General features: G+C 42.5%; 1 pseudogene; it reads left to right on the top strand.

Annotated features, from left to right (window-relative positions):
• The first annotated feature begins 16455 nt into the window (after nucleotides 1-16455).
• Nucleotides 16456-17011, top strand: LOC110122732 (large ribosomal subunit protein uL24 pseudogene; annotated as a pseudogene).
• Nucleotides 17012-18297: the final 1286 nt, after the last annotated feature.

The raw sequence follows: 18297 nt of genomic DNA, 5'->3' as shown, positions 1-18297 counted from the left end.
AGGTTCCCCCATCCATGGGATTTTCCAGGCAAGAGTACTGGAGTGGGGTGCCATTGCCTGGGGAGGGGTAAATACATGGATGGTTGTTATTTTCTCTGTAGATTTCTCTCTTTCTCCGGTGTGTTTCCATTGAAGTATAGTTGATCTACAATGTTGTGTTACTTTAAGGTATAGCAAAATGATTCAGTTATACATACATAGACATCTATTTTTTTTCCGGTTCTTTTCCCTTATAAGTTATTATGAAGTATTGACTATAGTTCCCTATAATGCTATACAGTCGGACCTTGTTGGTTATCTATTTTATATATAGTAGGGTGTATATGTTAATCCTGAACTCTTAATTTTATTGCCTCCCCTCCTTTCTCCTTTGGTAACCGAATCTGCGTATATGTGTTTGTTTGTATTTTGGCCAGGCTGTGTTCCCCATCCAGGAACTGAACTCATGCCTCTGCAGTGAAAGCACCAAATCCTAACCACTAGGTCACCAGGGAATTCCCCGTGTGTGTCTTTAACATTCCACAATAAATGAATATCTCTCAAAAAGCCCAGGAGGAGACCTAGAAGGTTAAAATACGTGACAAAAGTCCCTAACTGGGACATACTGTCTCATGTATATATGTGACAGTCATTTGAAGCACTTAAAATGTAGATTAAATGTCGAGTAAGGTAGTACACCCCTTACCCTTGGTTCGATTTCCAAGAAAATATGAAATAAGAAATTTCAGAAATAATTCATATGTTTAAAATTGCACCCTTTTCTGAGTTATGTGACACAATCTCCTACCATCTACTGCAACTCGAAAAGGACGTGAATCATCACTGGTCCAGCATATCTTGCCCATTAGTCACTTATTAATAGTAGCCAGCTCAGTTATCAGATTGATGAGGTATCCCAGTGCTTGGGTTCAAGTGACTTTTTTTTTTTTACTAAAAATGGCCCCATTGTGCAAGAGGAGTGACCCTGGCACTTCAGATGTGCCAAAGAGAAGCTGCAAAGTACTTTTTTAAGTGAAAAGGTGAACATTCTTGACTAAGAAAAGGAAGAAAAATCATATGCTGAGGCTGCTAAAACCTACAACAAGTACACCTCTTCTACCTGTGAAATTGTGAAAAAGGAAAAAAAAATTTGTGTTAGTTTTGTTGTCGCACCTCCAACTGCAAAAATTACGGCCATGGTGCATGGTAAGCCCCTAGTTAAGATGGAAAAGGCTTTTGAAAACTTCTGCAATTAGGGACTTCCCTGGTGGTCCAGTGGCTAAGACGCCAATGCCCCCCATGCAGGTGGCCCAGGTTCAGTCCCTGATCAGGGAACTGGATCCCACATGCCACAGCTAAAGACCTGGTGCAGCCAAATAAATTAAATAAATAAAAAGAATTTTAAAAATTTGTTTTACCATTATGTTTTCTTTATAAGAGCTATGTTTCAAATAAAATGACTACAACAGACTTATAGGAAAGAAATTGGTAAGTGCAAACAAACAAAAATTTAAGTTCTGTTACCCTAAGAGAAAGCATTGTGTTTTTGGCCCCTCAGTCATATCCAACTCTTTGTGAGCCCAAGGACTGTAGCCCACCAGGCTTCTCGGTCCCTGGGATTCTCCAGGCAAGAATACTGGAGTGGGTAGCCATTCCCTTCTCCAGAGGATCTTCCTGACCCAGGGATCGAACCCAGGTGTCCTGCATTGCAAGCAGATTCCTTACCATGTGAGCTGCAGGGAAGTTCCAAAACAAAGCTTTAAAATGGGACAAAAGTAATCATGAAGATGAAAAATATAAGCCACAGTAAAGAAATTACACTCACTTTTTCAGGATAAATGACATTGCAGTAAACATTATCACTGGGGATATAAGGCACTGAATCTTAATAACAAGGTATTTTGAGAGGGAAAGAGACCATATTCACCTAACTTTTATTACAGTAAACTGTTAAAATTGTTCTATTTTATTATTAGTTACTGTTGTTAATCTCTGGATGGCAATAAAACACAGTATTTCATTTGCATTGCATGACAAATGGTTAACATCCTCAGTCATAAATGGGACTTATGGAACTTCTCTGGTGGTCCAGTGGTTAAGCTAATGAAAGGGGTGAGGGTTCGATCCCCAGTCGGGGAGCTAAGATCTCACATGTCTCGCTGCCAAAAAACCAAAGCATAAAACTGAAGTAATATTGTAACAAATGCAATAAAGACTTAAAAAATGATCCACATTAAAAAAAAATCTAAAAATAATTAAATAAATATGTTCTTAGAAACCAGTAACAAAGACATTGCTATTCTGAGAGAAATAAAAAAAAAAAAAAAAAAACAGAAGAAAATGAAATAACACAAATGACTAGTGACGTTTAAGCCTATGTGAAGATGCCTGAGCTGAACAATAACAGAAGAAAAGCAATTTCTTTGTAATATCATACTATCAAAGATTAAAAATCTAATGTTTGGATGGACCCTCATAAACACTGGGGCACAAGATTGATTGAGGTCCTGTCTATATAGTGGGGGAAATATCGTTAATCTCTTACTGGGCCTAATTTATAAATTAAACTCTATCACAGGTATGTAAAGTGAAAGTGAAAGTCTCTGTGTCTGACTCTTTGCGACTCCGTGGACTATAGTCTACCAGGCTCCTCTGTCCTTTGGATTCTCCAGGCAAGAATACTGGAGTGGGTAGTCGTTTCCTTCTCCAGGGAATCTTCCCAATTCTTTACCATCTGAGCTACCAGGGAAGCCCAACGAGTATGTAAGTATAGGAAAAACATATAATACAGAGAGCTCAGAACTCTACAAGGTTGCAGGTAGCCATGGAGGGTCTTGGAACAGAACCCCCAGGGATATGAGGAATCCTGTAGAGACAATATCAAATAATTTTCTAACAAAAATTCTAGCTTTATTTACTTAAAGTGACATTTAACTGTGGGAAGAAATTAATTAGATGCTAAGAAGGGCATTGCTGATGCCCTTGTAGGGAATGGGGCTGAAGATCATGATTGCTGACTGTACTTCCTACAAAGATGGTCAAGCCCAAGTTGAGCAATAGTCTTCTCCCTCTTGTGCTCAGGGGTCAGTAACAAACAGCTCCCCGTCATCACTTCTGCGGACCTGGGAACTTCTCTCTGTGTTTGGAACCACAAAAATAATTAAAATTTTTTTTTTTAGTTTTTCAAATGAATTTATTTATTTAATTTTGCGGCTCAAGGGTTTCTCTAGTTGCCCTGGGTAGGCTTTTCATTGCAGTGACTTTTCTTGCTGCAGAGCATGTGCAGGCGCTGTAGTTTAGTTGCCCTGCACAGCATGTGAAGTCTTCTGGGACCAAGGATCGAACCTGCGTCCTCTGCATGGGCAGGCAGATTCCTAACCACTACACCACCAGGGAAGTCCAGGGATGATTTTTTTGACAATCTTCCTCAATCCAAAAATCTAAAATTCTCTTCATTTCCTCCATCTTCATCACACCTCATGTTTTAGAAACATTCTTGAATGTATCACATTTTATATGTCACCTTTAATTTCAGACTTCTCTTCACAAGCAAGGCTTGAGGTCAATTGTTCCAGCGACTGTAAAACTTCCAATTTTGCTTCAATTGTAGTCTTACTTGTCTCAGCAGAAGTCTTTTGTTTTTCACTCATTTTTAAACAACAATTAGGGCAACTGGCAAAAAGATACTCAAATATTTGCTTGAGTTGCCACCCACACGTTGCCATGGAAGTACTTTCTGCCAGGCCTGATGCTGTGGGTGCCAAGATAGTGAGAGATAAAGATAGTTATGTTAATGAGGCAACTTTTGGAAAGCAACTAAATATGGGGGCTGGTAGCCAGTGGAGACACCACATGATTATGTGTTTGGAACTTCCAGCCCCATCCTTCAGCTTCAAGAGGGGAGAAGAGCTGGAGACTGAGTTCAATCACCCATGACTAATGGTTTAATCCATCATGTCTATGTAATGAGATGGTGGCTCAGTGGTAAAGAATCCGCCTGCCAGTGCAGGAGACTTGAGAGACGTGAGTTCTATCCCTGGGTGGGAAAGATCCCCTGGAGGAGAAAACAGCAACGCACTCCAGTATTCTTGCCTAGACAATCCCATGGACAGAGGAACCTGGTGGGCTACAGTCCATGGGATTGCAAAGAATCAGACATGACTGAGCAACTGACCACACAAGTCAGCTGACCACACTAGCCTTCTGCTGAAACAAGACTAGCTGCAAATGAGGGTAAAACTCCAGATACAGAGAGCAAACTAGTGGTTACCAGTGTGGGGGACGGTGGAATGGCAATATAAGGGTGGCAGAGTGGGAGGTATAAACTACTAGCTATGAGGCTGCAAGAATGTATTCTACAACAGAGGGAATAGAGTCAATATTTTGTAACAGCTGTAAATGGAGTACAACCTTTAAAAATTGTGTTTAAAAAAAAGTAATAGTTCTTAAGTCAAACAGAATATGATACCCATTTTAATTGGTATATAGACGCTCCCAGAAGAATACTTTGAATCCTCAAATAGCTTCCTTGAAAGTTTCGTTGCAAGAAACTAATAAAATATTGAAGAAATAAGATGCTTAAAAGACTATGAGATGGATCCTACTGCTCCCTTTTCCCCGCCTTTAATTTTTTTTTTTTTTGGCCAAGTGGCATGTGGGTTCTTAGTTCCCTGGCCAGTGATTTAACCCATGCACCCTGCAGTGGAAGCATGGAGTCTTAACCACTGGACCATCCAGGGGAGTCCCTTTCCTCCTTTAATTTGATATCTTATTCTAATCCTCTATCTGAATTGTCTTTCCACTCTGAAGAGACTACAAGGCCATAAACAAAACTCCACCAAGCTAATGGTGTTGAAGGAGGGCTCCCATCCAGAGCTGACGAGACCCTGAGAGATTTTCTGGTAAACTACTACATTATTCTCTTAAACAGCCAAGTGGGAACTAAAATTAAAAATAATATGTTTTTAAAGTTGCCAGAGATTAGAAGCTGATATTCAGAGGCTGATAGGAATTTTTTTAGGCCTTCTTCCCTAAACTAAAATAAAGCTATATACCCAGAGGGAGTAGACAAGTTGGGGATAATGTAGTTGGGTGGGCTTATCAAGCTATGATATCGTTTAAGTGAAGTGAAGGGTTTGTCACTCAGTCATATCTGACTCTTTGCAACCCCATGGACTGTAGCCTGCCAAGCTCCTCTGTGCATGGAATTCTCCAGCCAAGAATACTGGAGTGGGTTACCATTTCCTTCTCCAAGGGATCTCCCCAACCCAGGCATCGAACCCTGGTCTCCTGCATTGCAGGCAGACTCTTTACCGCCTGAGCTAAGTACTTAATAAAGAAGCTGCCTTTATCTTACACATCTTTATAAAACTGTGAATGCAACTCTAGAAAACTTTACCATCCCTCAAAGTCTTCTTTTTCATTTTTATTTATTTATTTTTAAGTTTTTAAACCTTTTGGCAGTACTGAGTGGTCCATGGGATTTTAATTCACTGGCCAGGGATTGAACGTGCACCCCTTCCCCTGGAAGCGTGGAGTCTGAATCATTGGATCCTCAGGGAAATCTGTCATCTTTAAATGCTTACAAATACTGTAAGAGATTGGGACACTGGAGACAGAATGTGTCCTACACTTAAGAAAAGAAGGAAAGTTTAAATAATAATTACTCTAGGACTTTGATAACAGGGAAATATCCCAAAATTTCTTGAAGAAAACTTGGACGTTTTTTCTATGCCTTTGTAATATAAATTTTTGGCCTCATTTTCTCTAGGACTGGATAACCAATTCTTTGAAATGGAAACTGTGGGGAGGAACTTCTTATCAGAAAGAGAACAGAACGAAAAAGAGGTAATAAAAAAATCTTTTAAGTGTTTCTCCACAAATATTAGTGAAAGGTTTTAGCCATCTGAGTTGGTAATCTTAACTTACTCTATCTGATAGAAAAATGACTTAGATCTAACTTGTTTTATAACTAGTACATTTTATATTCTTATGCCTGTTTCACGACTAAAATATTAAACTGAAACTGCAAGGTTTCTTCTTGCATGTCTGTGTGTTCATAAGTATCTATATATGTGTTGTAGATATGTGCTATTTTCACCTGCAGTTGGTATTACTAAAATTAATTTGTAAAAGAGCTCTATTTAATTGATTTAAAAATAAAAAGCACTAACATGAGTTTAAATTTAACAGAAACTTGCCCAAATGAATTTCACGTTTACTTGATGTGAGATTAATCTTGACTAAACAAAAGCTAGTTTATGGTTTGTGGTTAAATTAAAACAAGCATGTCTTTAGAGTGATCAACAGTGATCAACACGTATCATGTAGACATACAACTTTTATTCCATTCAACTGGGTTTATTAATCAAAAAAGTTCATGTTTCTCTGTCACAAAATTTGTCAGCAAGAAAAATACCTTGGTATGACAATATTTACATAGATAATCTAAACAAATGATCTAAATGGTTGTAAGTGAAACAAAAAGTTTCTAGGCGAACTTTTAAAATAGTTTCTCCAAATCTTTTTGGTAACCTGAAACCTTAAAGATATGCTAAGTTAAAGCAAATGATGCTTGCATGCAAAATCGCTTCAGTCATATCTGACTCTTTGTGACCCTATGGACTGTAGCCCACCAGGCTCCTCTGTCTATGGGATTCTCCAGGCAAGAATACTGGAGTGGGTTGCCTTGCCTTCCTCAAAAGGATCTTCCTAGTTCAAAGATGTTCTTATGTCTCCTGCATTGGCAGGTGGGTTCTTAACACTAGTGCCACCTGGGAAACTCTAAGTGATGGCTAGTAATTGACTATCTAGATCATTCTCAAATAAGATAAAATACTGAAACATTGACTATGGAACACAGGTTTATATACTTTTGGCTTCGTTTTACCTGAAAACTTAAAATATTTGTGTGCCGTGCTGAGAACTTTTCTATGAGAAAGCACCTATTTCTAGAAATTATAAAAAGTACTTATAAGTCTGCCAATCCCCAAAATGCTAATGGAGAAGACAGTTCATGATTGCTTGCTTTTTAATTTTCAGTAAAAATTAAAGATTTGTAAAGGTTAGAAATTCTAATGTATGTGATTAAAGCCAAAAGAAGTAATAGAGAAAACATCTCTGTATGCAAGAAAAGTAGGATGTGTGTTTTGAGTAAAAAAAAAAAAAAAAAAGATTTATGAAAAAGAAATCTTTGGAAAGGGATTTTATGTGTGGTCAGGACTGGCTAAGATTGGAATGAAATAAAGTAAATGTGACCCAGGTCAGCCTCACTTCTGCCCACACCTCCTCCCAGGCCCCAACGTGGTGCCCTCCTCGGTGACCTCCTCCTATTTCTGCCTCCTCCCCAGATCACCTTCAAGGTCACCTTTCACATCGCCCCCACGGCCACCCCGGAAGACCAGCTGCTTCTTGCCGCCAATGTGAGCAGGTGAGCTGGGCCAGGCCCAGGGCAGCGCCCCCTCCCTCTCAGTCTCCTCCCCTGGGGAACTTGCCAGCTGGGATCCTCCTCTTTTTCCGGTGAGAATAACAGCCCCAGGCTGCCTTCCAGCTGGAGCTGCCCATGAAGTATGCCGTCTACACCGTGATCAGCAGGTGCCACATCATGACCTTCAAGGGGTCCTTGCCCATCACGGTGTGGGGGCAGGAGGAATTCTCTCTTTCTTTAGGAGCTGAACAGTGGCCAAGTTTAAGTTTTATTGCCACCCTCTCAATTGGTAGATGTCACTACCAGCAGCACTTACTAATCAATCAAGTGCTTATTGTGGGCTATTGATGATAATAATAATTGTGAAATTATTATCAATACATCCTACATCTATTAGAGGCTAAAGTTCTCAGAAGGCTTTCTTAAAAGCCTCAAGATTAGACTTGCCTGGTGGTCCAGTAGCTAAGACACTGTGTCCCAGTGCAGGGAACCCAGGTTGGATCCCTGATCAGGTAACTAGATCCCACATGCCACAACTAAAAAGTTCACCTTCTGCAACTTAGACCTGTTTCAGCCAAATTAATAAATCAGTATTTTTAAAAAAGCCTCAAGATTGTCCCAGGTCCCCTAAGATGCCTGAGATGTGACCTTGTTTTCAAGGTTCTTACCGCCTTATGGGGGAGCATGTTACCCTGATGCAAGGCAGAATCTCATCAGGGATCTCCCTGAGGTTCTGTGTCCTGAGGCCGTGTGAGTTTCTGAGGAGGTGGGGAGGGGGCCCCTGGGCCTCATGTCATGGAGGTGGAGAGGCTTCAGCCAAACATTGACAGGCTTTGGGCTTAACCCTTGGCATCAGGGCAGGATGATTCCTCATCCCAAGAACAGACTGACACCCAGCGGGGCATTTATAACCATCCCTCCTTCCTTTCCCAGGCTCCTTTGGGAAGGACAGAAGGAGATGACCTGCTGGTTGCAGGGGCTGGAGATCAGGGAAAAGTTGGATGAAAGGAAAAGGGCTTCCATGCTGCCCAGGGAGGGGCGCACATGGTGTATGACGCTAAGGGGTCAAGTCAGGGACTTGAGCAGACACCTTCCTTCAACAAATACCTTCCTAGCAGCTGCTGTGTTCCGGGCAAGGTGCTGTGATGACTTTCTGTAAATTCACCTGTCATTCAACAAAGAGATATTGGGCCCCTATTGTGTGTCATCAACACCAGACGCAAACCCCTGCTTTTGAGAGATCTATGCACTTGTGACATGAAGCAGGCCCAGGTGGCTTAACCCGGGTCACCCCACCCCCACTGCCGGTCCACCACAGGCCTCCTGGGTGACGTCCTCCTGCCCAGGGTTTCGCACTCTCCTTCGGTCCTGCACACCCCTCAGCCCAGGCAAGTGCAAGCTGGGAGCCTGCATGCTGGCGTGTATGCTGGGGTTGTCACACTTGTTTGCAGGGGACCCACAAGCGGGACACACCACGCCTGTTGAGTCTACAGCTCAGTGGGATTGTTCAGTTGTGACTTTCTGGATGGAGGCACTCACGATCAAGCTGAGGTGTCTGGGGGAGCCCTTCTGAGGGTCTAGAATTTGGATAATGCTGGCAAGGGAGTGAGTGGAGCAGAAGTGAGACCAGCCAGCCAGGGAGGGGCCAGCCTGGTCACCGGGTCTCCAGATGGGCCTGGGCAGACTCAGGTGGGGTTCCTACACTGACCCCCAGCAATTTTCTTTCTCCTTCCTCCCTCAGCAGTTTGGTTTCTTCAAACGTCAGCGCAAGGAAATAATGAAGGGAGCAAATGGACAGACTGTCCTAGAAAATGAAACAGGAGACCCCCCAAGTTGTGCAATAAGATACTACCTCCTGTTGTCCTTTGGATCTGCGCTGAGAGGTTCCCTGGCCTTCTTACTCTCACCCCAGTCAGGCCTGATGGGGAAAAAGCATTCCAAGCGAGGGGAGCTGGGATCAACCACTTTCTGCCTTTGGGAGGATGCAGTGTGTTTGCATAAATCACCTTACCGGGGAGGGGGCATTGGTCTTATCAAGGCTCCAACTGGAAATCCCAGGACAGGATCCCTGCTGTGCCCTCTGAGGCCCTGACTTGGAATTTCTACCTAGAAATCCATGGACAAGAGCCTCAGTTTCCAGTCTCTGTTTGTCTGCTAACCACTGATGACCTCTCTAAAATACAGTTCCACGCCAGGCGCTCATCTTCATCCATCTTCGGTGGCTCCCCATCACTCGAAGTGTAACTTCTGAACACACCAACTTGATGTTAGGAATCCAATTCCCTTTCTAAAAGTCTGGCTTTGGAGCACATAGCATAAGCTGCCCTTGCCTCTCCATCACCTTCATTTCTACAGACGAAATGAAGCAGTTCAGCTGAGAATCTGAGTCAGCTTTCCGGAATTGAGTTGGGAATGAAATGTCTGCATGTTGGAACTCGTGAACATGGACTGGTCAGTGTTGGAGGGATGAGTGCCCCTCCCCCCAAGAAGGGGCATGGCCTTGATGCCACTTGGGCTCAGATAGCTCCAGAGTCTCCCAGAAAAGAGGCTCAAGGTTGGCCAGCCTGCAGTACCTTCTAAACTCAGCCCTTCATTCTGACCTCAGACTCCACGCTGGGAACTGCTGGCAGTTTAGTCTTTAGTTCCCCATTCTTTGCAGTCCCCATTCCTTGAAGACTGCTGGTTCAACCCTTTCCCCAGTCCCTAGCTTTTTTTTTTTTTTTTTGAAGAATGCCTCTTTAAAAAAAAAAAATGGGAGGGGGGACCGGGATGGGGAATACATGTAAATCCATGGCTAATTCATTTCAATGTATGACAAAAACCACTGCAATGTTGTAAAGTAATTAGCCTCCAACTAATAAAAATAAATGGAAAAAAAAATGGCTGTACTGGGTCTTCTAGTTGCAGCAAGCAGGCTTAGTGGCCCCTTGGGTGGTGGGATCTTAGTTCTCTGATCAGGGATTGAACCCGTGTTCCCTGCATTGGAAGGTAGATTCTTAACCACTGGACCACCAGGAAAGTCCCCTCCACCAGCCCCTTGTCTTTTGACTACTGGTGGTGTCCACAGTTCTAGGTCCTCACTTACTGTTGGTTTCTGTTAGTGAGCACAAGAGATAAAGACTGCTGGGAATCTCAGAAGCCAAAAAGTTGCAAAAAATGGTGGGAACGGATCAAGCAGTTTCCTGCCCCCTAAATCAAAGATCCCAGTGTCACATATGGCGGAATAAGTTGGTCACAGAACGAGTTAGGTTGACAGCAGTTCACCTGCCAAAACGTCCAGAAAATTTTTATGCAGTGAGGCAAACTGTTAAATATTGCGTGATCTCCAACCAAGTGACAGATCCTTTTAGGTACTGGTGTGGCTCTGAGATACCCAAAGACTTAGCTAATAAATAAACGTGAGAGAGAGATGCATAGACTCAGCTATGGCCCGGTATAGACTCAGCTGTGACCCAAGAGCTTGAAGGACTGCTGGACTTTGGCTTGACCTTCCTGGCCTCGAGAGTTTTTTAAAGTCCATTTGAGGTTCCTTATAAAAAGTTCCAGCAAAGCAGTCTTAAACTTACACGATCAATCACTACCGTTTTTTATTTATTCATTTCTGGCTGTGTTGGGTCTTCGTTGCTGCACCTGGGCTTTCTCTAGTTGTGGTACTCAGGCTTCTCACTTCTCCCTTCTCTTATTATGGAGCACAAGCTCTAGGGCATGTAGGCTTTGTAGTGGCAGCTCCCGGGATCTAGAGCACAGGCTCAGTAGTTGTGGTGGGATCGAACCCGCATCTCCTGTATTGGCAGGCAGATTCTTTACCACAGCGCCACTTGGGAAGCCCATGGACGCCAAATGAACACCCCAAGTGAAGCAGCTGATATATATGAATGTAAACCATGTGCAGTGGGCTTTGTGATGACTCAGATATTTACCTGATGAACAGGCCCATTACCCAGGTCATGGTAAATGCTGTGGTTAGAAGAGACCCTTTCACACGGGCACGCCATGTAATGCAATTGTTGCAAAACAAAAATACAGTGCAGGAAGCTTTATTGAATTTCCTGTCCCAGCTTTCCTTCATAGGTCTTACAGATGCAACCAAGTAAAGGGCTGAGGTACCCACAGTGCAGAAAATCAAGCTGTGACAACAGCCGTTTGCAGCAAGGTAAGGATTTGTTGCAGGGCGCCAAGCGAGGGAATGGCAGACAAACCTCAGATCCATTCCAACCTGGTCTTTGAATTAAAGGGTCTGGTTTTGTTGTGTTTTTTTTCCCCCTAAGGTGACGAACAAAGAAGCTGGGATTAATCATTTCTTGTGACATTTCTTTTTTAAAAAATAATTTAAAAAATTTATTTATTTATTTTTGGCTGTGCTGGGTCTTGGTTGCTGCACGTTCACTTTCTCTAGTTGTGTGTGAAGCCTTCTCATTTTGGTGGATTCTCTTGTGTGGAGCAGGTGCTCTAGAGCGTGCGGGTTTCAAGAATTGAGGCACACGGGCTCCGTAGTTTCAGCTCTCAGGCTCTAGAGCACAGGCTCAGTAGTTGTGGAGCCCTGACCTGATTGCCCCATGGCATGTGGGATCTTCCCAGACCAGGGATCGAACCCGTGTCTCCTGCACTGGCAGGTTTCTTACCACTGAGCCCTTGTGACATTTCTTAATCATAGTTTTGGAAGTTGGGATGTCTCTGGTGTAGGATTCTCTGGTCAGGAGGTCCATATGACTCGGGAGTCTGTTAGCTTATCTTGCCCTGGAGAAACAACCTGAGTTTGTACATTGATGATTTTATCTATAATAACAATTTAAGTACATTAACAATGTTATCGACAGAAGCCAAATTTTAGTCACGTGACTCTGGCTGATTCATGTTCAGTTAGCACAGAATTGAGGTTCTCTCTCTTTAGTCACTAAATCCATGAGGGCACGAAATGGGAAATAAAGTTTTGCATTAAGAGATTAATCAGTAAGGGAATTTGGAAGACTCAGTTTCACAGATGGTAATAAAAATATTAAGTTAATTAACAAGAGAATGAGAAGAGGCTGAGGGGAGATTCAAGGGACTTCCCAACAGAGTGAAAAAATTTAAGCAGTTATTAAGAATTAAGGTGAATAAGCAAATATTGATAGGAAACAAATGAAGAGGAAACAGAAAGGGGAGAGTCATGAGACTCGTCCCAGCAGAAGGAAATCCTAAGATGATTTTGGAGAAATTGAAAAAGTTGGCAGCCATCTGGCCTAGAAACATTTAACATAAATTTTTCCATCTATATTAAATACGGAAGGTCTTATCTACATGGATTTGATTACAGAAACTAACAAAGTATTCTCTAAATAATGAAAAAAGAGAGAAGAGGGCAAAAGGAAAAAGTCAGATTGCAGAAATGATGATGAGAAGCCTGACCAGTCATTGCTTGGTACAGTGGTTAGATGGGTTTATCAGGTTAAAGATTGACAAAAGGGCCTTGGTTCAATCCCTCACCGATGACCAAAAGTCTTTGGCACGAGTGGGCCAAGTGGTCAGAGGGTCGAGAAGGTTCCAGGACTCCTTGAGACAGAAACCACATCAATTGGTGAAGCCCCTACATAGGCAGCAATTAGATGACGAGGATGTAAACTTGTAATGATTGATAGGATTATGAAAGTTGGAATGCTGAAACAGGCTTTACATAAAGAAGTTGTTTCTCCCTCTATGGGACTGGATATTACCTTTGGCAGTGGAACACTTTTCCTATTTAGAATTGTGGATGAAGTCCTAATGGAGGCTGCAGTTAGTAATGTAAGGCAGAGACACAAAGTGAGCAAATGCTGTTGGGAAAATAGTGCCGATAAATATATAACACACAGGGGTACCACAAACCTTCAATTTGCTAAAAAAAAAAAAAAAAAAACCAACCAAACAAACAAACAAAAAAACCTTTCAATATTCGCAATGCACAGTGAAGTACAATTTTAAAAAAAAGGAATGTAAGGTAAAAGTTTGTAGGAGAACTGGTGGGTTTGAAGTCTTTATAGTGATTACTTTTTTTTTTTCATTTTTGGCTATGATGGGTCTTAGTTGCTGCTCCCCGGCTTTTTCTAGTTGCAGTGAGGGGTGGCCACTCTCTAGTTGCGGCTCACAGGCTCTAGAACATGGGCTCCGTAGTTGTGACGCATGGAGTTAGTTGCTCCACAGCATGTGGGATCCTCCCAGAGCAGGATCAAACCCGTGTTCCTGGCCTTAGCAGGTGGATTCTTAACCACTGGGCCACCAGGGAAGTCTTGTTTTTTTTTTTTTTTTTAAAGTATATATATGGAATTTAGAAAGATGGTGATGATAACCCTATATGCAAAACAGAAAAAGAGACACAGATGTACAAAACAGACTCTTGGACTCTGTGAGAGAAGGCGAGGGTGGGATGTTTCGAGAGAACAGCATGTGTATTATCTATAGTGAAACAGATCACCAGCCCAGGTGGGATGCATGAGACAAGTGCTCGGGGCTGGTGCACTGGGAAGACCCAGAGGAATCAGGTGGAGAGGGAGGTGGGAGGGGGGATTGGGATGGGGAATACATGTAACTCCATGGCTGATTCATGTCAATGTATGACAAAACCCACTGCAATGTTGTGAAGTAATTAGCCTCCAACTAATAAAAATAAATGAAAAAAAAAAGTATGTATTTGGCTGTATCAGGTCTTAGTTGCAACAAACGAGATCTTTATTGCAGTGTGCAGGCTTCTCTGATTGTGGCATACGGCCTCCAGAGTGTACAGGCTCTGTAGTTTCGGCTTGCCGGTTTAGTTGACCCACATGTGGGATCTTAGTTCCTCTACCTGGGATTGAACTAGTATCCCCCGAATTGGAAGGTGGATCCTTAACCACTGGACCTCCAGGGTTGTATTCCCATGTTGAATCTCATAGGAATATTTCCCCTACCTAGTATCGTGTAAAATAGAAGACATGTAAATCTTTCCTTCAAGTAATGCTAATTGGACATGCTAAACGGAAACCGGGAAGATTCCCTGAGCCCACACATTGTACAACAGAAGCCAGAGTGTTGGCGGGAGCAGATTCTCCCTATGATAGCCCTGTGTGAGATAACCCTACATGGAACCTAGCTGGGGCTTATGGCAAAACCCTATGAGCAATGCCTACTGGGACTTAGGCCTAGAGAGTTAAAATAATCTAATGAACATGGCCATGCCCAGGATAGCTTCCTCTGTTCAGTTCAGTCGCTCAGTCGTGTCCGACTCTCTGTGACCCCATGGACTGCAGCACGCCAGTCTTCCCTGTCCATCACCAACTCCCAGAGCTTGCTCAAACTCATGTCCACTGAGCCAGTGATACCATCCAACCATCTCATTCTCTGTCATTCCCTTCTCCTCCCACCTTCAATCTTTCCCAGCATCAGGGTCTTTTCCAGTGAGTTGGCTCTTCATATCAGGTGACCAAAGTATTGGAGTTTCAGCTACAGCATCAGTCCTTCCAATGAATATTCAGGACCGGTGTCCTTTAGGATGGACTGGTTTGATCTCCTCGCAGTACAAGGGACTCTCAAGAGTCTTCTCCAACACCACAGTTCAAAAGCATCAATTCTTCAGCACTTGGCTCTCTTTACGTCCAACTCTCACATCCATACATGACCACTGGAAAAACCATAGCTTTGACTGTACAGACCTTTGTTGGCAAAGTAATGTCTCTGCTTTTTAATATGCTGTCTAGGTTGGTCATAGCTTTTCATCCAAGGAGCAAGCATCTTTTAATTTCATGGCTTCAGTCACTATCTGCAGTGATTTTGGAGCCTAAGAATATAAAGTCTGTCACTGTTTCCACTGTTTTCCCATCTATTTGCCATGAAGTGATGGGACCAGATGCCATGATCTTAGTTTTTAAAATGTTGAGTTTTAAGCTAGCTTTTTCCCTTTTCTCTTTCACTTTCATCAAGAGGCTCTTTAGTTCCTCTCTGCTTTCTGCCATAAGGGTGGTGTCTCTACATATCTGAGGTTATTGATATTTTTTCTGGCAATCTTGATTCCAGCTTGTGCTTCATCCAGCCTGGAATTTCACATGATGTACTCTGCATATAAGTTAAATAAGCAGGGTGACAATATACAGCCTTGATGTACTCCTTTCCCAATTTGGAATAGTTTCATAGTGAAATGGATATTGCTTATCTAGGGTCTCAGTTTGGGGGAGAATGCAAGGGAGAAATAAATTCACCAGCAGGGAGACTTTCCCACACCCCCACTGCTCCAGGATTGACTCTGGAACCGTGTGAGGAGCTGATGGATTCTACTGTCTCTTGGTCAGTGCCGCATACACCACTCTCCACTGACAGACTAAGAGAACTTTGGTTTGTGGATGGCCGTTCCAAGATAAATGGACAAGGTTCTTGTTGGAAGGCTACCGGTCTGATTGAAGAAAGTAAGAAGAGAACAGCCTGGTATGTTGAATTGCATGCTGTTTTCCAGGCAGTGATGGAGGAGTTGACCCATGTTAAAAAGTCCCTATGTTTGGGTTTTTTTTTTTTTTTCTTAAATATTTATTTATTTATTTATTTGGCTGTGCCAGGTCTTCGTTGTGGCATGTGAGATCTAGTTCCCTGACCAGGGATTGAACCCAGGTCCCCTGCACTGGGAGCACAGAGTCTTAGTCACTGGACCATTGTTTGGGTTTTTAATGCCTCATAGGCAGTGGTCAATGGCCTGTCCGTTTGGTCAGGTGGTAGGTTAAAGGAAACCTGGCCTATTAAGGGGATGCTCATAAGGGGTGTGATCCTATGAAAATTGGAGGAATGCATTAAATCAGGATATGTCTATGCCCTGGAAGAACTACTTTCCAAGTTTGGAAAGTGACTGTAATTGACAAGCAGATATCCCCATGTGACCTCTTGAGATGGCCATTGGGTCCAGAAATGAGGGGACGTGAGGGCACTGTATCAATGCAGAGATGGGCTGAATCTAGACCTGTTTTTGTACCTGTTCAATAACAAAAATTCAAACAAGTAAATTGTAAAGATCTACATGACTTTATAAAATCATTCATGAGTCTTTTCCCTTCTAAGGCTTCACCAAAATGGCCAAAATGAAGTTCAGTCCCTTGGTGACTTCTTACAGAAGTAAGAACTGAAAAAGGCATTTCAGTGCACCTTCCCACATTCTCAGGGAGATGATGTCTTCTCTTTTTAAGAGGTGAGACAGAAGTACAACGTTCGATCCATACCCATCTGAAAGGATGATGAAGTTCAGGCTACATAAGGGCACTACAGAGGGCAGCAAATTGGCAAAGTAGTCCAGGTTTACGGAAAGAAATACATCATCTACACTGAACAAGTGCAGTGGGAGAAGGCTAATGGCAGGACTGTCCATGTGGGCATTCAGCCCAGCAAGGTGGTTATCACCAGTCTAAAACTGGCAAAGACCGCACAAAGATCCTGGAACAAAAAGCCAAATCTTGCCAAGTAGCAATGGAAAAGCATAAATATAAGGAAGAAACAATTGAGAAGATGCAGGAATAAAGTCATCTTGTCTATAGCTTTCATTAAAAACTGTTAAAATGGGAAAAAATTCATGAATCAGTCAGCATCTCGTCTAGCAATAGAAAGGAGCTTTGTCAATCTGCAGATAAGAAAAGGTTTCAAAATCAGAGAGGGAACAGAAAAAAGGAAGTTATCATCAAAGAAAGCCTTGTTTTAGGCAAGGTCATCCTTCTAAGGGGGAACAGAAGGAGTTTATCAGCAGATTTATTCCTAATGCTGATCAGGAAATTCCAGTTTGGCTGGTTAAAGGTTGAATTCCTGGGGAAGATTGAAACTGTAATTAGTTATGTTTTAAGTCTTGGTTTGCTGATGTGGGAACCTAACAAAGATGACTCCATTTGGGGACTCCTTTGTATCACATGTTCTAAGGCATAAAATGTCAAAAAGATTGTTCTGTCTGCCAGCAAGAGAGACAGAGACCGCAGATAGTGTCGTGACAGCTTCCCTGGTGGGAAGGTGCTAAACATAACTGGTAAATCAGATGGATGCTGGTAACCCTGGGAGCAGCAGATGGGTCCTGACGAGAATAGATTGATTCTGGATTGGGCTTTGCTTACTCGGTGGTAGATGAAAATGCTTATAGCATTATGAAAGAACTGGAAGAGAAAATATTGCATCAGTATGGATAGCTAATTGTCATTTCCCCAGACCAAGGAACTCCTATGATATCCAACAATGAGCAGAAAGATACCCACCTTGGAGTGCTAGTTTGACAGAGAATTGGAGCTGGCAATTAAAACATTGGTTACCAGAACTTTCCTGGTGGACCAGTGGTTAAAACTTTGCCTTCCAATGCAGGGGGCATGGGTTTAATCCCTGGTCAGGGAGCTGAGATTCCACATGTCTTGCGACTAGAAAACCAAAATATAAAACAGAAGCAATATTGTAACAAATTCAATAAAGACTTTTTAAATGGCCCGCATCCAAAAAAAATCTTTAAAAAAAGTTGGTTGTCTAAAAACACCTGGTCTCATCACTTCATGGCAAATAGAAGGGGAAAAGTGGACGCAGTGACAGATTTTTCTCTTCTTGGGCTCCAAAATCATTGTGGACAATGACTGCAGCCATGAAATTAAAAGACACCTGCTCCTTGGGAGAAAAGCTATGACAAACCTAAACAGTATTAAAAAGCAGAGACGTCACCTTGCCAATGAAGGTCTGTATAGTCAAAGCTATGGTTTTTTCCCAGTAGTCACATACAGATGTGACAGTTGGATCATAAAGAAGGCTGAGTGCTAAAGAACTGATGCTTTCAAATTGTGGTGCTGGATCAGACTCTTGAGAGTCCTTTGGATAGCAAGGAGATAAAACCAGTCAGTCCTGAAGGAGATCAACCCTGAATATTCACTTGAAGGATTGATGCTGAAGCCCCAGTGCTTTGACTACCT

This window comes from Odocoileus virginianus, chromosome 33, assembly GCF_023699985.2.
Source record: "Odocoileus virginianus isolate 20LAN1187 ecotype Illinois chromosome 33, Ovbor_1.2, whole genome shotgun sequence".
Taxonomy (NCBI): domain Eukaryota; kingdom Metazoa; phylum Chordata; class Mammalia; order Artiodactyla; family Cervidae; genus Odocoileus; species Odocoileus virginianus.
Note: the sequence above shows the minus strand (reverse complement) of the source record. Positions and strands in the feature narration are given on the sequence as shown.